Source organism: Acomys minous, assembly GCF_964271855.1.
Source record: "Acomys minous genome assembly, chromosome: 12".
Taxonomy (NCBI): domain Eukaryota; kingdom Metazoa; phylum Chordata; class Mammalia; order Rodentia; family Muridae; genus Acomys; species Acomys minous.
This window is the reverse complement of record NC_140493.1, coordinates 44,727,124-44,751,205: the sequence shown is the minus strand read 5'-3', so window position 1 is coordinate 44,751,205 and position 24,082 is coordinate 44,727,124. Positions and strand designations below refer to the sequence as shown.

Genomic DNA, 24,082 nt, shown 5'->3' with positions numbered 1-24,082 from the left:
CGTGTTTGTTAAATTTATATTTTTATTACTTCTGAGACGATATCCTTCAACCCCAACAGTTAATGTGAAAATTGGCTTAACCCATACCACAAACACAAACTCAGTCCTAAAGGGTACTTCATCAATGCATTCTGGACAGAACTCACATAAAAAAGGAAAGACCACCTCTACAGAAGTCATGGTTAAAAACCATCAACTACTCAGGGACAAGCCAGTCCAAGATGCTGCTGAATTTAACCATTCAATAAAACCATGAAATAGTATACTTAAAATGATTGAGGACTAATGATATCAAAAAAGTAAAGCAAGGGAAGAAAATATGACAGCCAGCCGAAATGAAATGAAATGACAGTCATTTTATTTAAAACCTAGCAAGATGGTTAAAGGAATTGTTAGTGCTAAAGAGATAATAAGTGAACGCTAGGGCGGTATTGACATTGTCCTTTATTAAGTGTATGGCCAGGCTATGTTCCGAGTTCTTGCATTAACTCAATCTCCAGAATAAAATCGTGAGGGGGCATTATTATGGCCATCTATATTTTTACTTGTTTATTTTTCACTTCTGTTATTTTATTTTATTTACTGGTTTTTCCAAGACATGGTTTCTCTCTGTATCCTTAGCTTTTCTGGACTCGCTTTGTAGACCAGTCTGACCTCAAACTCAGAGATCTGCCTGACTCTGCCTCCCAAGTACTGGGATTAAAGGCATGCGCCACCACGCTCAGCTTTGTTTTTCATTTCTCACATACTCTGGTGCCTCACCTTTGACCATGTCCCCTGGAGGGGGAGACCTGGTGGCACTCAGAGGAAGGACAGCAGGTTACCAAGAAGAGGCTTGATACCCTATGAACATATACAGGGGGAGGTAATCCCCCTCAGGAACAGTCATAGGGGAGGGGAATAAGGGGAAAATGGGAGGGAGGGAAGAATGGGAGGATACAAGGGATGGGATAACCATTGAGATGTAACAAGAATAAATTAATAAAGGAGAAAAAACAATAAAATAAAATCTAGTTATACCATTTCTCCCTTACCCTTTCTCCCTTCAGCTCTTCCGATGTCCTCCCTGCCTCAACTTGATCGCCCCTTTCTGTTTATTATTGCTGCAAACATGGACAAATACATAAACACAACCTGCTGAGTCCATTTTTATTCTTTCTGTGTGTATGGTTTCAGGGATGAGCATCTGTATTGGATGACCAGTCAGGAGCTCAGGCCTGGGAGGGGCTAATTCTCCCCTCTCAGCAGTATTAATTCCCCGTAGTTCTTTGTCTAGGGCTTGGGTCTCCGTGAGATTTTTTTCCCCCTTTCCATGTTAGCATGTCTGATGACATTGTTGCTGTTCGTCCATTTTGTAGATTGAAACAAAACAAAACAAAACAACTAATGCAGTTAAATCCTGTCATTCACGATTGCACACTTGTGCCAGTAAATGACAGAGCTGGGATTTGATCCCAGCAAGAATTAAGAAGACTAATCAATGTAAATATGAAAGGTTAGCAAAGAAACAGAAAGCAGGACTTCTCAACGCACAGTGGGACTAAAGCAGAGGCCACGTTACAAAACGTTAAGAGTTAGATATCTTTTGAGACTCCCTGTAATCGTTGAGTTCTAAGTATTCGTGAGCATCAAGGGTGAGACACGCAGCGAAGGGTGGCAGAGCCTCACTTTGCGCTGTAGTGTATACTGATGTGCTGACAAATGTTTACAGCAGTCTCCCTAGGGAAAGAAAAAAAAAAAGAAGCTGGTTTGTAGCATTTGTTGATTTCATTTTTTAGATTTATTTTTATTTTAAGATTTTACTTGGTATGTCTATGGGTGTTTTGCCTTCGTGTCTGTGTGCCAGACGGCACACATGGAGGCCAGGAAAAGGTGTAAACCCCTCTGGGACTCCGGTTACAGGTATTTGCTAGACAACCATGTAGGTGCTGGCAAATTGAACCCGGGTTCTCTGGAAGAACAGCCAGTGTTCTTAACCAGGGAACCAATTCTAGCCCTTGTATTTGCTGCTTTCTATGGTGTAAATATTCCCATATTGGCCAGTTGCAGGCTAGCCACACAATGTCTCTAAACGTGGAACTGGGAAGCAGGGAAGCTGGGAAGCTGGGAACGTGGTCGGGTCTCTTGAAACAACGCGGGCTGGCTCCAGCACACCACTGGCTCACTCGTGCTCATGCTATTTTTAAGCTCTGATTCTGGGTGCACCTAGGAGTGGAATTTCCAGGAAGTAGTAATGTCATGGCTGATTCATAGGGGCAAGAAGAGACAATGGGGCAGGAGCAGAGCTCTGTCCTTCTTTCTTCCCCCTGTACTTAAAAACAAAACAGGAAAGCGGCCCCTTTGTGAATGTGGGCAGAGGCAAGGCATGGTCCCTTGCACTGCTGGTTTAGTGAAAATGATTCGGCCTTTGAAGAGCAGCCTGGCGGTGTCTATCAGACTTGCAAGTGCGCATGCTCTCTGACCCTGCAGGTCTAGTTCAAGATTTTGTTTTGTTTTGAGGCAGATTCTCATTGCAGAAACCTAAGCTTCCCTGGAATTTGCTGTGTAGCCCAGGCTGGTCCCCAGCTTGTGATGCTCCTGTCTCAGCTCCCCAAGTGCTTCCATTGTCATAGCAACTCAGATCTATGTTAATAAGGAACAGATTGACTGTTTATCCCCTGAAGTCAGACGGCATCAGTGCTGCTGTTCTGAGTAGTAAGCCTATAGGCTAGGACGAAATGGGTTCCCAGATACATTTGTTGCTGTTGTTAACTAAATTTGTTCCGTGACAACCAGGGACACTGACTTCTCTCCCTCAGAATCCAGCCAGTAGTTCATCAGGGAGGAGTGTATCCCAGGCGCCCCTCTACCTCTCATGACTGACTGCTGACAGAAGCAGTCCTCTGTGGACCCAGTTCAGGCAGCTGTAGCTTCTGTGACTTCATTAGCTGGGTCATGTCTAAGAGATCCTTCTCCTTACCCTCTGGCTTTCCCGGTCTTTCTTCTCCCCATTCCGTGATGTTCCCTGAGTCTCAGAAGGAGGGTTATCCATGTCCTTTTGAGCGGTGAACACTTAGCCGTCCCTTTTTCTCAGCGCCTTGTGCGGTCATAGGTCTCTTCTTTCACTACCATTGCAAAGAGAAGCTTCTCTGACTAAGGCTGAGAGGGACATCATGTCACTTGACCAAACACTTGTGTGAGCTCCCATGCTCCCAGGGTTTATGACCTCCCCAGCCATGGGTTTTCAGAGAAGAACTCCGACTTGTGGAGTGGGTCTCAAATCTAGTCGTAGATTAGTCGGGTGCCCCATGCCAACTGTGCAACTACAGCAGGAATAGGAGCATCTTGCCTGGCAGATTAATGTTATTTGCAGGCGTACCTCGGAGCAAGGCCACGGATGCCTTTTCTTTACCAGTAGCCTGCATAGCACCTTTCTTTTTTTTTTTTAATTTTTTAATTTTAATTTTATTAATTTATTCAGATTACAACTCAATTGTTATCCCATCACTTGTATCCTCCCATTCCTCCCTCCCTCCCACTTTCACCCTATTCCCCTCCCCTAGGTCTATGACCGAGGGGGACCTCCTATCCCACTATATGGTCATAGGCTACCAAGTCTCATCTTGGCAGCCTGCTTATTCTTTCTCTGAGTGCCACCAGGCCTCCCCACCAAGGGGAGGTGGTCAGATACAGAGCACCAGAGCTCATGTCAGAGTCAGTCCCCGCTCTCCATATAACTGTGGAGAATGTCCTGTCCACTGGGTAGATCAGAATAGGGGTTCCATGTTTACTACTGTATTGTCCTTGGTTAGTGCAACAGCACCTTTCATCGTCACGAAAGCTAGAGAGCAGGGAGGAAGATTGCTGCTCAGTCCCAACTTGATTCCCCTCTATCTTGCATCCAAGGTGTGTGCTGTCTTCAGCATTAAGGTCTCACAGTCTAGTTTCAGGAGACCATCAAAAGGAGAGGCAAGGGTGTCTTAGTTAGAGTTCCCATTGCTGGGAAGAAACCGTGACCAAGGCAACTCTTATACAGGAAAGCATTTAATTGGGGCTGACTTACAGTTTCAAAAGTTTAGCCCATTATCATCATGGCAAGAAGTATGGCAGCATCCAGGCAGACATGGTGACAGAAAAGGAGCTGAGAGTTCTACATCTTGATCGTTAAGCAGTAGAAGGGGACTGGGTTCCACCTTGGGCAAAGCTTGAGCGTAGGAGACCTCAAAGCTCGCCCCCACAGTGACACATGTCCTCCAGTAAGGACATAGCTACTCCAACAAGGCCACACTTACTATAGCATAACTCCCTATGGGCCAAGCATTCAAACACATGAATCTATTGGGGGTCATCCATATGTAAACCACCACACATGGCCTGGATTGTTTGGGGGCTTTGCTGACCCCCCTTAAATAAAGGATATATTTTTGAGTTGTAAGAAAAGCAATGTTCAGAAAAGTATATGTGATAGGCATTCATATGTGTGGAAAAGAGGGGAGCATGAGTGTTTTTCGAAATCTGCCTTCATATGTAACATGCCTACTTGCTTGGCTTTATTTATCGTACATCTGGAAACCCACAGTGGGCAGATGGCACCTGGCTGCGTGTCCTCTTATATGCATTTGAAGTTTTAAAATTATTAGTTATAGACAGAGTCTTGTTTTAGAGCCCAGGCTAACTTATAACTTGTTATGTATCCCACAACAGCCTAGAACTTGTGATCCTCCTGCCTCATACAAGTCATAGTGAAATTACAGTGTACTGCCATATTGCTTTTGGGGGGCGGTGAGAGGGCGGTTTTCAAGACAGAGTTTCTCTGTGTAGCCTTGGCTGTCCTGGACTCACTTTGTAGACCAGGCTGGCCTCAAACTCAAAGATCCACCTGCCTCTGCCTCCCAGAGTGCTGGGATTAAAAGTGTGTATCATCACGCCTGGCTACCATGTTGCTTTTTGATGAAGAATCAGTTGTGGTTAAAAGACTACTTGGGGGCAGGCATGGAGGCACATGCTGATAATCCAAACACTTGGCAAGACAGGCATATTGAGAGCAAAAGACCAGCCTGGACTCCATAGAGGGTCAAAACAAAACTGCTTAGGGAGTTTCGCACATGAGAGCCCTTTCTGTTTTTTAGAGGAAGTTATCGAGTCTCTAGTGAGAAGACAGTATCAAGTGCTAGGCATTCTCTGTGTTATCTGGTCTAGTCGGTACATATGTTGTTGTAGGTTGCCTCATTGCCTGACTCTGCCTGGATTCTCAAGGGATCCAGTAAATAGGTGATAAATATCTGTGAATCCCATTTTCAAGGCATGTGTGTGTGTGCACTCGCGTGCGTGTGAAAGAGACAGACACAGAGAGACAGAGTCAGAGAGACTGAGACTGAGAGAGACTTACATCAAGCCCAGGCATGCAGAAGAGGGAATTTCGTGGCATTATTTAGAGGGGTTTTAGAAACAGTCACAACTTAGCTATGGAAGGGGTTCAGGAGGTATGTCAAGCTTCCTGCCACCCACCACTAATCCCTGGCACCCCCCGCCCCCGGGTTACATGGTGTGTGTGTGTGTGTGTGTGTGTGTGTTACTCTGTCAGTGTTAATTGTCTCAACTTGAAGCCTATTTGCTCTGGAAAGTCAGAACTCTGTTTCTGGAGCAAATGACTCCCTGATGTGTTTAGCAAGCAACAAAGGTGAGAATTTGTCCCGCTGTGTCATCCTTTTTTTAGACTTATTTGATCTGCCCACGGCCTGTCCACGATGTGTCATCAAAGGCCCCCAAAGACACTGGCTTCTGTTCACTGACAAAGAACTTTTATGGCCTTTCTTAGCAAAATAGATGCTCCCAGAGGAGCGTTCATTGTTGTTGTTTGTTGCGGTTGGCCACATGTCGAACTCCTGAGCTGTTTTATAGAACCAGAGGTTTCTGCTCTTGGCGCTCCCTTGTTACAGTTGGGAAGTAAGTTCCCTGAGTGGGTTATACATCTTACGAGGCTTTTAAAAGATACTGCCTCTGATTTGGTAAGCAGTAAGCCGAACAGGCGAGGAGCTGTGGATGGTGGCCCAGCTTACAGAGTCAGGAGATGCGGATGGCATTCAGAGCAATCATATCCTCGGTCACGTGTTTCCAAGCGATGGTTCATTTAGCCATGGCATTTTTTTTTTCAGATCTCGGGGCTCACTCAAGAGTTCCATTAAGCGCCTGGCAGATCCTTGCCCACTCTGCGAGCTGGGGTGCCGGGGTTTAGTTTACTGGAAGATGATGGGTATGAGTCAACAGTGACATCTGACCCCCTCAGACAATTACTCTGCCTTCATTGCCTGAGTAGAGAATGGAGAGCTGCCGGTTTAAATGCTGCTGCCCTGGGAGAGCCTTTCCCGAGACGCCCCTTCTCAGAGTGGCCCTGCACCGTGTAGAATTCAACTCCGCTCTTACTGTGTTGGCTTCACACAGCTGTGGGAGAGAGAGGGTGGCTATCTCCAGGTCAGACCGTGAGCCTGGAAAGGCGATGTGGGTCCACTTGCTTCATGGACTCACTGAGACACAGACTTCTCTTGTTAGGATTCTTTGCATCTCCAGACAGCTGCGGCGTGAGCTGGCTTCTGTAGAAAGGGGGCTTGATTATTTGTTTATTCGAAAAGTTTGAAGGTAGAAGGTCAGGCATAGAGAAACCAAAGCTTACAGTCTTGACAAGTCTGGGCGCAGTTTCTTAATCTGTTGATGAAACACATTTCCTCTCCAGATTGTGGCATCAGTTAGCAGTCCAGGCAGGTTTAGAAAGGTCACCTCCCTAGTCAACCAGCAGAAAGTCTCAGGATTCATCTTTCTGTCCCTCTGGGTAACATGCGTAGCCCCCCAAACAGTCCCTGTTGCCAGATTGGCCATTCTAGGCCAAATGCCAGCCCACATGCCAGCCCACATGCCAGCCCACTGGAGAAGGTAGGCTGGTGTCTGAAACCCTTCTGGGGCGCAGGGACAGAGTAAAGCAAGGTGCTCATTTCCTAAGGCAGTCTGGGAATTGGTTTTGAATGACGGGACAAGAGCAAAGGCTGTCCAACGTGATAGGTTTTTAATTAGTGTTTACTGGATGAGTGAATGAACGGAGGAATGAACAAGGGAGAGAGAGAGACAGAGAGACAGAGAGACAGAGGGGGGGCGGGGCTGATTGTGCAGCGCTTGGCTTACAGTGAGTTTAACAAATGGAGCTTTGCAAAGAAGAGGGATACAGCTTTGAAATCCGGCCACTAAATTAACTGAAACATTTAACAAGAAACATGAGACAGACATGCGATAGCTGTTTCTGCAGGTCTGACGGGCGCTGACAGGGCAGGAGCTGGGGTCAGGTCCCTATTCTGTGCCCTAGGAATTGGGACAGACATGTTCTTACCTCAGTTTAATTTTTATTAAAAAAAAAAAAACAACAACAATTCAAATGGGCTAATTGGTAAATAGCAGTTAAGATTGACCTAAGCAGAAAATGGAAAAGGTGCCAGGCACGCTTTAATTGGGGGGGGGGGGCTGGCTTAATTTGTGATTCTCCGGGCTCTCTGCGTCTGTCTCCCGGCTCTGTTCTCAGGTTCCTGCCCTTCACAGAAGCTAGGGGAAAGAGGCACCAAGGGGCAGTGACAGTCTCCATGTGGTCTCTCTGCAAGGATGGCAGCACTAAGGCGGGTCAGGAAAGTTCTCCTTCTTCTCATGACAAAGCCACCTTGTAGTAAATGCGCATTGGTGGGTTGTTTTGGAACGTTAAGCGTTTTACACATTTTCACAGCGACTTCTCGTCTTATCTCTGTCAAACGGACAGTTCTTTCCATCGTATAGATGAGGAAACCAGTGTTGGGAGGTTCGGGTACTGCTGGCAGTCAGGCCCCAGGGTGCCATCCAGATGTGTCTGGACTTGTGTGTGGATCCCACTCCATTTCACTTTTGGGATGGTTTGTAGAGAAAATAGATTCTTAATAGAGGCCCTAAAAGGGGGGGGTTTCTAATGATTCTTCACCAAAGCAGGGCCTGGGGAGTAGTTACTGCTTTTTCATTCCCAGCCTGCCTCTTCTCCTTAGGCAACTGTAGAAGGGAGGAAAACTCCTTTTCCCAGGTTCAGAGAAGTAATGGATAATTGAATGAACCCCCAAGAAAAGCAGAACCATTGTTGACTCACAATGCTTCAGAGACTTTTACAAAAATGAGTTTTCTCTTCTTTTAACTTTTCTGCCTGAGGCTGCCATTTGTTTTCTTTAAAGCAATAGAGCAACCATTATGTAATGTATACAATGCCTCCTTCCCTTGGGCCCAAGTTAACTGTGCCTTCCACGGTGCGGAATGCCTTTTCATGTTGCCGAAGAGTGTACATAAAGCTGGTGGGAGTCCTGAATTAAACTGCCAAACCGAAGGCAAACAAACTGGGTTTCTGATTTTCTCCAGATATGGCAGAGACAGCGTCCCACGGGGCAGGAACAGGAGTTGTTGAAATCAGTTTTGTGCTGGTGCAGGACAGAGTCATGCTATGCTCTGTGCAGAGTGTGCGTGTGCTGAGCATGGTGGCGGGGTGAGAGGGCACCCGCCTGTTCATAGGTCCCCCTTGTCTCTCTTCTCCCCTAGTGGACACCTTTATCCCTGGAGGAATGAAACAAAAATGGGGGGATCTAAATGCTAGCTGGTGACTAGCTGACGCATGGGAGTACTCTAAATGTCCTAGTGATAAACACCATGACCAAAAACAAGTTGGTGTCAGGGGTAGGGTGGGGGTGGGGTAGGGGTGGGGAGGGTTCTTTTGGTTATTGGTTACAGTCTGAAGATGAGGGAAACCAAGGTAGGAATGTGAGGTAGGAACCGAAGCAGAGACCAGTGAAGAGTCTTGCTCACCTGCTCACTTCCCTGGTTTGTTCAGACAACCCTTCCTTACACAGCCCAGGACCGCCTGCCGAGGGATGGTATGGCTCCTTGTGGACCAGGCCTTCCTACCTTGACTCACAATTAAGGGAACGCCTCATGGACATCCCATAGTCCCGTGGTTTTCAACCTTCCTAACACTGTGACCCTTTAATCAGTTCCTCATGTTGTGGTGACCCCAACAATAAAATTATTTCTCTTGCTGCTTCAGACCTGTAATTTTGCTACTGTTATGATTCATAATGTAAGTATCTGATATATAGGATGTCTGATATGTGATCCTTAGGGAAAGGTGGTTCTACTCTCAGAGGGTCATAGCACACAGGCTGGGAACCACTGCCATAGGCCAATCTGGATGAGGCAACTTCTCAGCCACGAGTCTATGTCTGAGTTTGTGCTGGGTTGACAAAAGCTCCAACAGTAACATAGGTGCTGTCCTTTTCTTGATTTCTTGTGTCTGTTTTCCTACTCCCAGAGTATCACTGAGTGGTGCTTTACCTATCTGTACTTCCATTAAGTTCTCTGCTCACTGTTCTAGGCTACGGACAAGGAGAAGGTCAAAGGTCAAAGCACAGCCTCCATTCCTAATAAATAGCCATTGGTGGATCTCCGTTTTCTCCTCTCCATTCTCGTTTGTATGCGGTTGGGATTCTGACTACTGTGCGCACAGCAGAGTGGCTCAGCCCACTGAGAAAAGGTGTGAGGTGAAACAGGCTATGAGGAACGCCTGTGGGCGAAGGCTTAGGGTTCAATGTCAGGTTGCCGGGGCTTGCTGACCTAGAGGATGACTCTGGTGGCTGTCATTAGGTGTGAGAGTGAGGGTGACTCACCATAGAACCTGGCTGCTAAAGAGTGGTGTTGATGGCACCTGGGGGAAGCTATGTTGTGTACATGTCTACTGGTGTGTATATATGTGCATGTAAATCTCGATGCCTCTGTCACCGTGGTTTCCAAATTTGTCTGTAATGTAGAACCACCCACAGAGCTTTTAAAATTCAAAGCTGAAGACAACATACTAGCAGTTTAATTTTCAGACTCTGGGAATGGGATGGACATAAGCATTAGCGCTGTGTGTGTGTATATATATATACACGTGTGTGCATGTATGTGTGCACTGCACGTGTACATATGTGTGCATGTGGTATGTGGGCACATGTGTGCATGTGCATGCATGTAACACATGTGTATACACGTATGTGTGCACACACATGTTAGTGTACATGTACATGTGTGCTGTGTATGTGTGCATGCATGTGTGCATGCATGTATACACATATGTGTACATGTGTATGCATGTAGAGTGTGTACACATGTATATGCGTGTAATAAGTGTGCATTTGTACACCCATGGAGATCAACCATGGTGTCATTCCTCTTGGGATGCTGTCCTCCTTCATTCTTCAATGGGTTGGAATTTGCTAGTTAAGCTTGGCTGGCTGGATGAGCCACAGGGATCCTCCTGCCTCTGTCTCCCAGTAGCTGAGATTACAAGCACACATACCACCCCAGGCTTCCTTTTAATGACTGAAGGATTAACCTACCCAGATTGGCAGGGAAAGCTGAGAAAGAGAGGGCAGCTGGGCTCAAGTTGCTTGCCCCTGAGAGACCACTGCGGTTATCTTTAGTCTGAGGCCCACATCCTGGTGGATACCACCATCCTTTTAATAACCACAGTGGATTCAGGAGTCAATATTCAAAACCATATTTACAAAGTTGTGCACTGAGGGTGAGTTTATTTTGACTTGTGGCTTGGAAGGAGGAAAGAGCACAGTAAACCAGGCTATTAATCTTAGCCTGGTTGAATCTTCCATGAAAACCACTTGTGCATGCCTCAAGAAACCGGATTAAATATATTAATAAAATACTGTCTTGTGTCTTTGCAGCACCTTTCTCAATGCATGGTGCTCTGTAAGCCTCATACGTCACTAGTGTTCTTTATAACTCCCAGAAGGATGGGAAGGCATAAATAGGGCTGTGGGTTACCATAAAGGAAAAGAAAGAGGGAGGGGGAGCCATGCTTACTCAGTGTGCCTAGAGACTTCTGACTGGAACCTTGTGCTGTTCCAGGTCTGCTAGGGACGTTGTCCCAGGCAGAGTGGGCTGGGTGGGCAAAGGCACAGCAGCAGGACATGGTACTGACAGGAGAAGCTCTGCAGTCAGCTTAGAATTATGTCAAGAGCAGCAGCATGCCCCACCATTGTGGGAGACTGGAGAAGTCCTTCCACTGGGCATGTCTGCTTGTGCTTTCATCCTGCAGCGAACGCATCTCCTGACGATTTGGTTGTTAATTTTAGTGTTGGGAGACGTTTGCGTGGTGAAGGGCTAGATAAAGATAAAAATCACACTGGATAACCACGGGTTGCACATTGCCTGCTAGTAATGGTTCTTCTTTTAAGAAACCAGGACTCCTTCATGCCTCAGGAGGTCACGCAGACCCTCGAGCATGAACTTGGTTGTTCTCTGCCAGTGTAGACGCGAGCCTCTCTGTGAACTTCATGGCCTAGATCCCAGGCCTGGTGGGCTGGCTGGTTTTGGTTGCTCCTCATAACCAGTAGACAAGTTCACCTTGGGCCCTCAGTTTTCAAAAATGTAAACTATTAGCTAAGATGACTTTCAAAGTTCTTTCTGGAAGCTCTGTAGGCTGCAGTGAGCGGTTACTTTTGTCAACTTGATAACAGTCCAGAATCGCCTGGTAAAAGAGCCTCAGTGAAGGGTCGTCTAGATTGTTTAGATCAAATTGGCTTGTGGGCATGTTTGAAGATGATAAGGCTGATTATCTTGACTTCCTTAATTGAGGAAGGAAGACCCACCCACAGTGAGCGGCACCATCCCCTAGGCAGGGGGGCCAGACTTTTGTTAGAGTGGAAAAAGCAAGCTTAGGGCTGGCATGCGAACATTAATTTACTGCTCTGCCCTTGACTGTGGGTGTAATGTGACGGCTTCTGTCACGTTCCTGCTGCCTTGACTTCCTGCTTGATGGATGGTATGGTGGAGCTGTGAGCTAAAATCAACCCTTTTACCCCTAAGCTTATCCTGTCAGTGCGTTTTATCATAGCAGGAAAGGGAACTGAGACACAGGCACACACGAAACAAGTGACCTGTTAAACGAAAATGTTAAGTATGGATATGACTGCCCCTTTCTCCAAATTCATGGGTCAAGGCAAGCCTAGAGTTTAGGTAAAGGTACCATTCCTCTCCTTTGCCTCCTTAAGGACTGCAGCTAAGAAAGGGATGCAGTCTCTTGCTGTCTGTGTTATAACATGAAACCTGTACCAGGGTTCTGCAGAGGGAGCTAGCTAGCCCCAGTTGAGCTTCTTTGTGACATAGACCAGATTGATGCCCCCAGCCTTATGCAATATCTTTCTCTAACTTGACAATGTAGCAATGAGAACCTAAATTCATTCACACACTCAGCTCACGTATGACTTATCCTGTTGTTCTGTTTGAAGTTACGAATTTCACATACCAGTGTCTATAGCTAACGGCTTGGTCATTTAGGCTACTTGTCAGTGCTTTTCAGCTCACTCCTCTGTGCTGTGTAAATGAGCTCTTGGTTGCAAGGCTGCAGTGACATTAGCCCTAGGACTGGAGTAAGTCAGCACTGATGGCCACATATGGCCCCTGACTAGCTGGCTGCAGTTGTGTCTGACATGCTTCGTGTCAGGTATTATACCAGGCTCGGTGGCGGCTCAGGGGTACAGGGTTAGCAAGAACGAATGGCCTTTGCCTGCAGGAGGCTCCCAGTGTTCAAGACACCATCCCATCAGGGTGGCAAAATGCTACCAGTGAGCACCGCAGGCCTCTGAGCACTCACAGCAAGGAATCTGACCTGGTTTGCTCAGAGTGGTAAATTGCTAGGCATGGCAACGAGCCCAGGCAGTCAGGTGGGGGCGGGAGGTGCTGAGGCAGCATGTGGTCCCACGTGTGAGGAGGGACTAGAGGAAGCCTCGAGATTCAACTTACAACAGGGTCCCTGTGACTTGAGGAGCTCAGGATGAGACCTTCTTGGGGTATCTCCTTGCCTTTCCTCCCCTGACTTTGTAAAGCGGAAGGAACGATTCCTACCCTTTAAGTTTACAGGGCGTATCATCTGTATCATTTGTCAGTTGCAAGCCTTTGTACCAGAGTACGAAAGTGTGTCTTTCATCCCTGGGAGGGAAGGCAACTCTGGGTGCCCCAGGCTGGAATATGTCGGCTGCATGTTTAATGAAATATGTGCTGCACATCAGTGAGCTTCTGTCTGTGGGACTCAAATCAATTACAGCTATGGCGGCGGTAGGTCACAAAGCGTGCAGGGATTCAGAACAGTAGCACGTGACAGCCCCGAGTGCATGTTTGTGTTATAGATTCACGGAAGCTTCTGTTGACCAAAGCAATTAATTGGGGAAATGGTGTGCACCTGGGAATAGTTTAATAGATATTAGCTTGTAATTAAAACTTTCAGGTAAATTGGCTTTTCGTCATTGGTGTCATATTGCCTACTTTTCTTTCTTCCCCTGTGTGATCCTGTTCCTATTAATAGCTTACCAGCCCTGAGGTCTTCTCTTTGCTGCTGACTCTCTTCAATGCCTTATGCCTCCTTCCAGCTCTTTCCATATCCCTTGGCCATATCTGTATTTGTCCTGCCTACAGCCTTGCCATTTCAGTTGCCATCCTTTTGAGGAACAGAACTCTCAAGATATTAAAGGATTCATCTCTCCTCCCACGCTGTTATCAATGGATTGTGCCTTCCCTGGTCCCTCCTACCATTTTCCCACAGGGATATATCTTTTATGTACAAATAGCACCCTATGATATAGATGATTTTGTACTTTACTCTTTTCACTTAATAGTCAGAAGTTGTTCGTTTTTTGTTTTGAGATAGGGTCTTATATAGCTCAGATTGGCCTTGAACTCGGTATATAATAGCCAGGGGTGACCTTGAACTTCTGATACTCTTGCCTCTATCTCCTGAGTACTAGGATTAGACTAGTGTGTAGCACCGTGCCCAGTTTATGTGGTCTCAGGGGTTGAAACCAAGGCTTCATGCATTCTACGCAAGCATTTTAGTAAGGGACCTACATCTCCCGTTCCCAATAACCATAACACTTTAAAATTTTTTGAGAGGTTTAAAAAAATATTTTATGTGTGTGACTGTTTTGCCTGGGTGTACGTATGTCTGAGTACCACATATGTGCCATGGAGGTCAGAAGAAGGCATTGGATCCCTTGGAGCTAAAGTTATGGGCAGTTGGCGAGAACGTAACCTGAGTCCTCGCTAAGAGCACCTTTCACCACTGAGCTGTCTCGCCAGCCTCAACAGCCAGAGATTTAAAATCAGCAAACGAACTCTTACTGTGTGTCAGGTGTTATTTTCGGTACTAGGAACAAATCAAAACAAGCCAGGTGTTAGGGATCTAGGTCTAGTTCATGGAGAGACTGTAGGCTTTGTCAGGAGGTATCCACATGTGGAAAACAACAGTATGCCTGCAGAAGAATCACACAGTATCTTCTCACGTTCCGGTGTGTGCTCTCAGTATCATATATGATCTTTGTTGTCAGGGCACTGTAGTGTATTTGGAATGTCGGGACTATAAAATGTATGGAGAATGTGTGAGTCACTGAGGACAAAGCCTTGATTCAGAGATGAGCAAGCAGATTCAGGGAAAAGACATGGCTTGCTCAAGACCTGGTACTTAAGGTAGTTTTCATTCACACTGAAGCTTCTCGTGGAACCCTACTGTGCTGTTTCCTTCCTGTCTGTCCAGAGTTTATTTTTACTATCTGGGTTTTGTGATTTGTAAATAATGCTGCAGTGAGCAACTTTATGCAAATACCACCTGAGTAAAAATAGCATGTTCACAAATAGTGAAAAGAAAGGAAAGAAAGACCATTATTTATTAAGCTCTTCTCTCTGCTGGGTACCCGGGTGTGTGTGTGTGTGTTTCCGGCAGCGAGTGTCTGCGCGTCCCTCTCTTCTCAGGTGAGAAAACCAAGGGCTCCACAAGCAGGCCTGGCTGAGCCCAGGCTGACGCGCAGCCTGCGTCACAACAACTTTCCAAGTCTGAACATGAAGAAACCTTCGTTTTTTAATTAATTTCCTCGTGCTTCGACAAAATGCCTGACAAAGAAGCAAGGGTTTATTTTGGCTCACAGTTTGAAGGCACAGTCCCTCAGGGTGCGGAGGGCAGGAGGAGCGCGGGGAAGCTAGGCAAATTGTATCCACGCTCAGGGAGCAGAGATGAACGCTGGCGCTCAACCTGCAGTGTCTGTTTTATACTTAGTATGACACGCCAGCCAGAGGTGTGGGTCCTTCCTCCTAAGCACCATCATAGCCACACCCAAAGGTGTGTTTCCATGGAGATTCTAAACCCCTCCAGGCTGACAAGGAAGACTAGCCATTACATTCATTGAAGAGCTTGCTGGACGCGTAAGCTCTGCTGAGCTGTGACTGCATGTAATGCTGTTCTTTCTGCAAAGGCCAAAGACAGTTTGAATGTTGACACTTTCCTTTGTTCCTGGTTTCCCCCCCTCCCCCCCCCTCCAATCATCAAAGTAGCGCAGCCATTAGTATTAGGGTGAAGGTTAGGGTTAGAAATGGAGCCTGGGCAGTGGGGCATTTAGTTAATGCTACCCGAAAGAAAAGAAAGCCAAGAAGGTGGAGAGGGTAATATGGGGTTGCAGCTTTCAGGCCTGGGGTAGCCTCCTGCCTCTACTTTTCAGTAGTCTTGTGGCATTCCTGAACAGACTTCAACTCTTTGTCCCTCACTTCCTTCATCTGAAAACAAGCAGATGTAGCGTCCTCTCCTGCTGGTGCTGGAGTGCTTGACTGCTAAATGGGTGTCAGTCGTTCTGTGTAAGGGTGGCAGTGGCCCTGTGGTCACTCTATGTCAAATCAGATCATTTTCTCCCTTTTTTTATCAACATATTTCTGTAAAATGCATTAAAAATCACCAGGCATGGTGGCGCACACCTTTATTCTGAGCTCTCGGGAGGCAGAGGCAGGCGGATTTCTGTGAGTTCGAGGCCAGCCTGGTCTACAAATTGAGTTCAAGATATCCAGAACTGCAAGAGAAACCCTGTCTCTCAAAAACAAAACCAAAAACCAAAAACCAAAAAAAAAAAAAAAAACAAAAAAAAAACCAAAAAAAAAAAAAAACACCCCACAAAAACCATTAGAAATCTTTTGAAAGGGCATTGATAAATAGTGGCTTTGGCTACAACTATGGGTTTTCTTTGTTTATCGGGAAAGCTACCGTTTAAATTTTTTTCATTTAGTGTGTGTGTGTGTGTGTGTGTGTGTGTGTGTGTGTGTGTAAAACATGTGAAACATAGTGCATGTGCAGGTCAGATGACAGCTTAGCAGGAGTCCGTTCTTTTTCCACCTTGAGGGTTCCAGGAATTGAACTCAGGTTGTCAAAGCTTGTTAGCTTTCATCCACTGGGTCATCTCACCAGCCCAAAGCTCTCGCTTGTGACACTGAGGGTGTGCTACAGAGATTACGGTCTGGGGTGACAGTGCAGTGAAGCTCAGAATTGAACGTGGCCCATCTAGACATGTTCCTTTCCCATTGCTGTGGTGCTTTCCGAGATTGATGTCATCATGTCCCTTCCTAAAGGTGACCACCCCAAGCCTGTATCCTTGCTTCTGGAGGGCATGTGACTGTCAGGGCTAAAACGGCCCAGTGAGCAGTCCTTTGTGCTGCTGAATCACACTCTGGTTGAAAGAGCTGTTTGTGGCAAAGGGCGGCACATCCCGAGCATGTCTCTGGCAGTTTCCTGCAGCTTCCAAGTCCGCAAATAGAGCAGTGGGCTTTGAACTTCAAACTGCTTGCCATATCAGCGGCTCCCAGCCCCCCACCCAGCCCACCCCTCGTGGGAAAAACCTTAGCGTCGGGATAGGCTTAGAGGGAGAAAGGACGGTGCGCACAGAAGATCTTTTCCTTCTTTTTCCAGTTAAAGCCTTGGCATGAAAACATGCTTGTCATTCCTGTCGCCTGTCTCAGCAGCAGATGCCCGTGCTGAACTCTTGAGCCATCGTCCCCACTTCCTCGTATTTCAGCGTTTCCAATTACAAACAATCCTCTCCTTCGGGTGGCAGGGCCTAGCTAATAACCTCAGGCGGTGAATGGGCGGTAGGGAGTACAGCTATGTGGAAACACAGCTGTGAAGCAACACAAACAAAGGGGGAGAAAGTGGGAAGCCTGTCAGGAGGGGGGCGCTGGGATAAGGCCTTTCACCTTCCTTGACATTGAAGAAAGCCCTCTTTTAGCTTACCTCAGACTCAACTGGTTTCATATTTCACGTTGTGAATAACATGGCGGAGTATTATATAACCGCTAACAGTGATGCAACTATAGTACCTTTATTGAGGGGTTGGGGGTAGCTAAGATATGCCGTGAGGCAGGACCCAGCGGATCAGCACTGAGATATGAGCCGCTCTTACACAAATACACTATCTTTATATAGACACATGATAACGTTTGGAAGGGTATCCACATGCTGTGGGTGGTTGGATCATGAGTATTTATATATTTTTTTCTTTTTGCTCATATGTATTTTCAAAGTTTTGCTTCAGTCAACATATTACTCACAAAGAGTGAAAAAAGAAAGTGGTATGGAGGGGCCACAGCACCTCATTTACTGCCCAGACCCCCATTTTAACCGTTCTGTGTATTTGTGGAGGGTCTTCTAGGAGTTGGGTACCCTAGCCGGGATTGCAGTGCTCATGATAGCTCCAGTCTGACAGAGCCCACTTTTTTTTTTTTTAAAGCTAAGAAATATTACAAATAAGTGACAGTTTATGAAAGTTCCGGGGTCTGAAGGTGAATGAAGGAAAGTAGGAGTTCATCTTTAGAAAGGCAGTAGCAGCTGGGAACTGCGACACATGGGAAGACGAAGTGTATCTACGGCTCTGGGATGTCACAGTTCATGCAGAACAGCGAGGTCCTTTCTCCTTGATGTCGGTCACTAAGAGGGCTAGAAAAAGAGCCTTCAGCTGTCTTCCCCCTTGAGAAATGTGTTCCATTGGAAATTTGGAAATGTTACAGACTTTTTAACTTAAGGGAAGTTTGGCCCCGAGGAAAACTTTCTGGCTTCTGGGGGCTGGTTAATGTTTTATTAAGTAGCAGGAAGGCCTTGGGTTTGATTTGGTGGCTTCATCTTTGCTTCTTTTGAAATAGCAGTCCTCATATTTTCTTTCAGTGTGAAATAAGCTTCCAGTCCTGTCTAAGGGACTCCCAGGCCCCTCTCTGCTCTCATCACATATTCATTGGCTCCTCACCCACAAGGGGACTGTGGAGTCTTAGGTTGGAACCCCTGGCTGTGGAGGAGATGGTTGAATGGAGCCTCTGCCCTTGGAGATGCCCTGTTTTGCTTATCCTGGGAAGAGGAAGGGAGGAACTACAGAGCAGACTTTTGGGGTTGGTGTTGGCCCTGCTGTTACCCAGTGCTGCGCAAGGGTGCAGTGTGGAATGAATGAGCCCAGTCCCCAGTGTCAGATAGAAGAGAAGACTGGATGGAAAAGCAAGCAGCGCTGTTCTCCATGCGGTCACACATCTTGAGTGTGCATGTCAGGCAAGGTTGAAGGCAACTAGGCAGTGTAGCCCGAAGACCATAAATGTGCTCAGATTCTTTGACCCAGTGATTATAATCCAGGGGACTTAGATGGGCACAATTCGTCTACAAAAAGAGAACAACAAAAGCAGAGTTGGCTGCCATGACAGTAACAGTTCATAAGGACAACTCTCTGGGGTCAGAAAGTGTCTTCCTCTACAGTATTTATGAGCTCCATGCCATCCCATCCTAGAAAGTGGGTAGAGTCTTACCCCCATTGGCTGGGGAGGAAATGGGAAGTTAGGGAATTGAACCAATGGCCCTGGTGCACTGGGGCACTGGTGCACTGGGGCGCTGGTGCACTGGGGCGCTGGGGCACTGGTGCACTGGGGCGCTGGACTTTGGTGCGTGCTTCCTTGCCCTGATGGGCTTGCCTAGAAGTGCAGGGAGCAGTGGCAGGAATCAAGAAGTGATCAGGAAGGACAGCTGTTATACATTGTTGCCAAAACTGCAGCTACAAGAGGTTGGCTTTGTGTAAGTTCTGGAGCAGGTTACGCAATCCAGCGTTGGGAAGTGTCTGGTTGCGCTGGTACCCTGTGCTTCGCAAGAATGGATGTGGGGTGAATGAGTGAAGGAATGAATGAATGAATGACTTGAAGGGGCCAAGCCATTCTCTGTAGAGAATTAGACATCAGGAGGGGCTTTTCTCCCCTCAGAGTTCTGCTGTGTCTAAGAGCAATACCAGCCTCTCCAGGGAGCATTGAAGTTTGAGGGCCCGAGGCTATACTTTTCCAAAACCCTTTGCCTAAAGGCTCCTCCTCCTAGCATAAGCTCTGCCCTTGCAAAATGCCAGTTGCCGAGCAGGTCTAGTGTCAGCTGACTTGTTGGATATGGATACAGAGCAGGGGAAGGACACTGAGCTGTTTCAGTGTGATGAAACTGGCTACAGCTAATGGATGCTAAGTGCCTCTGTGGGGAAATGACAAAGGCTTGGGAAAGAGGTACACTCATCTCAAGATAACAGTTAATGCGGTGTGTGTTTCCATGGATAAAGGTTGGAGAAGAGGCATGGGCACTAAGTAAGGGTCACTGGGGCCCTGACGGTGACACCTTCCAGTTAGTGTCCTCAGCTAAGAACCTTACAGTCAGTCCCCACAGCTCCTGTTTCCTTTTACCCCAGTTTCAATCCATTATAAACTAAGGAAAATGTGTGTGTGTATAATATCTCCAGGACCTTGAACATGCCAGCCAAGTGCTGTACGACTAAGATACACACACACACACACACACACACACACACACACACACACACACACACACACACACAGAGCTCCAGGCTGTTGTCATCTTGGACCTGCCCCGTCTCCCCCAGCCTCTCAGCTGGCCTCCTGGCCTCTATTGTCTCCCACAGTGGGCCCATTTGTGGACACTGTGTTCTAAGTGGTCTTGATAGGAAACATATCAGATTCTGTTTCTTGCTTGGTTACAAGTATCTTTCTTCCTGTCACTGTGTTAAAATTTGAGGTGGCTTTGGCTTCTTATTGTCTAACTCTCTCTAACCCTAGTGTCTCATAGAGTTCTTGTTCTCTCTCTTTCTCTCTCTCTCTCTCTCTCTCTCTCTCTCTCTCTCTCTCTCTCTCTCCCTCTCTCCACCCCTGTCTTTTCTTCTTGTCTTTTCCTCAGAGATGGCTCTTTCTTCCCACAACATACCTTACTACACTCTCTGTTACAGTTAGCACGTTACAGCCCTTGCTCTCTCATGGAAACCCCCAGAGGCCTCAAACCAGGGACCATGTGTCGTGCACGTCAGACCCTCCCGTGATACCTGCAATATAATAGAGGGGATAGTACAAAATGTTGATAGAGCAAAAGTATTTATCTTAACATTATAAAGATTTGTTAGTTTTCATTTATGTGTGTGTGTGTCTATGTAAGTTTATGTGCACGGTATATATGCAGATGCCTGTGAAGGCTTGAAAGCATCAGATTGCCTAGGTCTGATGTGGGTGGTGGAAACAACGTGCTTGAGTACACGCATGCACTCATGCCCTCACACTCGTGCACGCCCTCGATAAGAACAGTCAGATGCTCTTAACTGCTGCACATGTTTGCAGCCCTATGGTCATTGTGCTTTAAAGTAATAAAAACGTAAAAGAAAACAGCATTTAAAGAAAGCAATGGGATCTTCGGAAATTGAGAAAGCAGACAGAGTATAGCATACAGGGAGAAGCAGGCAGATCTTGGAGCGGACAGATTGCGTTCGAATCCTGGATCTGTCACATACTGAACCCCGCACTCCTCATTTACAAAGCGGACATGAAAACAGTACCATATGGGATGTCTATGAAAAGCATAGGAGGAAACGTGAGTCAAAGGCTGAGTACAATGCTTGGCACAGTGTAAGGAGTGCTAGGACTCCAGAAATGTGAGGTGGCTGCTGTGACTGCAACATCTCTGACTGGCTAGTCCTCCTGTAAAACATCTTTCTGGTGTCCTTCTGCCTGCTTTTGTAATCTAAAACTTTGAAACCTTTGCCCTCAGCTGAATGAAATGTGATCACGGTTAGGCGGAAGGCTGAAGAAAGAACTGTGGAGGAATAAATTCAGCCCTTCTTGTCCCTGGGGATTGTTTCCTGAGCCAGCTTTCTGTACATGGGTAGTGGTGGAGCTTGTTTGTGTTTCTCACCAAGTCCAGAAGTGAGTCCTGGGCCAACGAGGGCGAAGCTGCCTCTGAGAGGAATACCATTGCTCTCAGCAGGACTTGTCCTGTGGTTCTTCATCAGCCCCCAGGCCAATGTCACGTTCAATTCCCAAAGATAACACTAAGGCCAATGGGTGAAGATTGCTGGGCAACTTGAGATTTCTGCTCCGTGTGAAACCTGAAGTTCCTCAGACAAGAAGCTGACGATTGCAGTGATGCGCTCCTCAGGGTCGGGGATGTCCCAGCTAAACTGGGTGTTCACAGGTTAGGTTTCTGCTTTTGTTGTGTGGTTGCACTGAACTGGTGTCTGAGGGACCAGATACATGGTGTTAACATTCGTGGTCCAGTGCAAGCCTGTGTGTCAGGTAAATGGACCAGCCTTACCGGATGGTGAGGATAGTTCTATCATTCAGTTGCACCAACAAAAGGATGAAAACCTGCTATGGTGTTGAACCTAAAGCCTTCTGAAGTATAAAGATCTGCCCTTAATGTACGCCACTTGCCACTTCACCTCTCTAGGGCTCTCCTTAACCGTTTGCATATCAATCGTCTTCAATGACCAAGGCAAAGGGTTACCTATTATAGAAGATGCCAGGCTGACTTAACTGGCCACATTTATCAAAGCCAGTGGTTCCCAAATGACCGATGTTGGGGAGTAGAGGTGGGCTTTGAGATACTGTCCCTAAGTCCATGAGTCAGAGATGCAGATTTGTGTTTATATATGCATCTTCCTAGGGAGGAAAAAGAAAAGTCCATACTTTCATGAGATTTTTCTGTTGGGCTCTTAACCCCACTTTACTTTCTCATCTTAGTGTTATGCTCAGCAAACTGAAAATAGTCGTGGGAGAGGTAACCGTGTTAATCTGTTAATATTTCAGTGCTAATGAAAAAACTGGAGTTTTACAGCAGGATTCGGGTGAGCTAGTAGTTGAGACTTTGTGTGTGTGTGTGTGTGGAGAGAAAGGGAAGGGCGCATTTATTTTCCCAGAGTGACAGTGGGATTAGAGAAGTAATTAAGTGGTTTCCGCCCTACATCACATCACACACACATCTCAGCCCACTCCACATTTCTGCCGTGTTGACTTCAGAACAGGGTCTGATTTATCTGAAAGACTGCGTTTTTGCAAGCCACGTTATCAGGTGGAGTCTCAATTCTGTTCCCAGACCGATCATTTAACACCTCCCAAGGGCGTCTCTGCGATAGCATCGCAGGCGATAACGGTGCTTCTCTCTAGGCCCTCCCTGGGGAGCCTGCCTAGCGCCAGAGCCGCTTCAGGAAGCCCCGAGAGAGCCTCTCTGTACCTGGCTCTAGGGAAAGGCTTGCTGCCAGGAGTACGGTCTCTCCTGACGCTGGATGCTGGAATGCGGCGTCTCCCTGGGTTTAGCTCAGCGTCTTGGTCGTCTCTTTCTGAACCTGTTGACCTGTGGTTGGTCACGGCCACAGTAAGACTCCCGCTCCCACTCCCATCCCCAAAATCTTTGAGATGCTGCCTCCCGAGAAGGTGCTGCCCCTTTAAGGGAGGGCGTGGTCTCGTGCGGCGTGGCCGCGCCCCCTGGCTGACCGCGCTGCACGCCTGACCACCTGTCTCCGGCCGCGCCCCGCCCATTTCCCGGGGGGTGGGGTGGGGGGGAGGAGGGCGGAGAGGACGGTTGAGGCTTTACCTTGCGCAGCGGCCGCGCGGCGCATGCGCACGGCCGGACAGGTCCGCGGCGCCCTCACTTCCTGGCACTCCCCCTCCCCCCTCGCCGTTACCCTGTACATCCGGGTCTCTTGCCCTCCCCACTCCAAGCCGCCGTCGCCGCCGTCGCCTGGCTCTTCGCGGCTCCGCCAGAGGGGCAGGTGCGGAGGAGCTCCCGGTCCGGCCGCCGCCGCCGCCCGCTCCGGGCCCGGGGCTCCCCCTAGCGCCGTGAGGAGCCGCCGGCGGCTGAGAGAAGCGCGGCCGAGTGCCCGACCGAGCTCGCGGCGGGTGAGTGACCGGCCGGTCGTCGCCTCACGCCCCTTGCGCCACGGCGGGCCGCGCGGCCGCCCTGCGCGCTCCCGGCTCGGCCTGGGCCCGGCCTCCGCCCATTCATTCTGGGCGTCCGCTCTTCCGCCCGGGCCGTGGCGCGTGCGGGAGCCGGCGGCCCTGTGCCGGCGCTGCTCTGCTCCCCTGCTTCCTTGCTCCCCCCCCCCCCGTGCTCCCGGGCCCCCGAGCTCCTCCGTGCCCCCGATGCCCCTGCTCCCCGCGCTAGCTCTCCACGGGCCCTCACCCCTGCCCTCGGGCCACCCTCTGCCTTGCCGGGCCACCCAGTAACCACAGAGGAGTCGTGTGTCTTTGCTCCCATCGAGGCGTCTTTCACAGATGAGGCCAGACCTTTCAACTTTTAATTCCCCGCGTTTTAAAGTCCAGATGTTCTAGCCTAGGGTGTGGTCTTACTGTGCTTCCAACACACACACACACACACACACACACACACACACACACACAGCTTTTACTATAATTACCCAAATCTATGTCTGTCAAAGTCTCGTGAGAGTGGGCATCGGGGTGTGTGTGTGTGTATGTGAGTGTGTGTATGTATAATCTCGTGGCAGTTTTGAGCCACACCGCCTCCCTCGAATTTGATACATTTGTTTTCTCTTGAGCATAAAATTTATCAAAAAGTGTTCTCTTCTGTGATTCCATGCCTGCTTTGCGTTGTCACCTGCTTATACTATTAGTGGGACCTTTTCTTGTCTCATCTGTCAACATTTTCACTCCTGTGTCCCCTTCAGTACCCCTCGGTGTACCAACTACTGATGGATTGCCTGAGCCCTTGCAGAACCACAAAATACTATTCTGGATAAAGCAACGTGTCTGATTCGTTGACACTTTTCCCCTTCTGTAAGTGTACTGAGTTTGACACCTTTGAACTCATGAGAAGTGTGTCAATCAAATTTGCATCCTTTTAGTCTTGCAGTTTGGTAGACTGATGTTCCATACGCGTTTTCCTATAGCCAATGGAATTCTTGGA

At 47.8% G+C, this 24,082-nt stretch overlaps 1 protein-coding gene across 8 annotated transcripts in view; it reads left to right on the top strand.

The window, feature by feature from the left end:
* CYRIB (CYFIP related Rac1 interactor B) overlaps positions 1 to 24,082 on the top strand; it is a 123,719-nt gene that overhangs the window by 40,480 nt on the left and 59,157 nt on the right. For 2 of the 8 annotated variants that reach the window (XM_084748696.1, XM_084748698.1), the window contains exon 1: positions 22,895 to 23,055. The exons of 5 other annotated variants lie outside the window; for them this stretch is intronic. The gene's annotated coding sequence lies outside the window, so the exon portion shown is untranslated. Of the gene's footprint in view, positions 1 to 22,892; positions 23,056 to 24,082 lie in introns of those variants that run through there. One more of the 8 variants, XM_084748701.1, reaches the window with a different exon arrangement.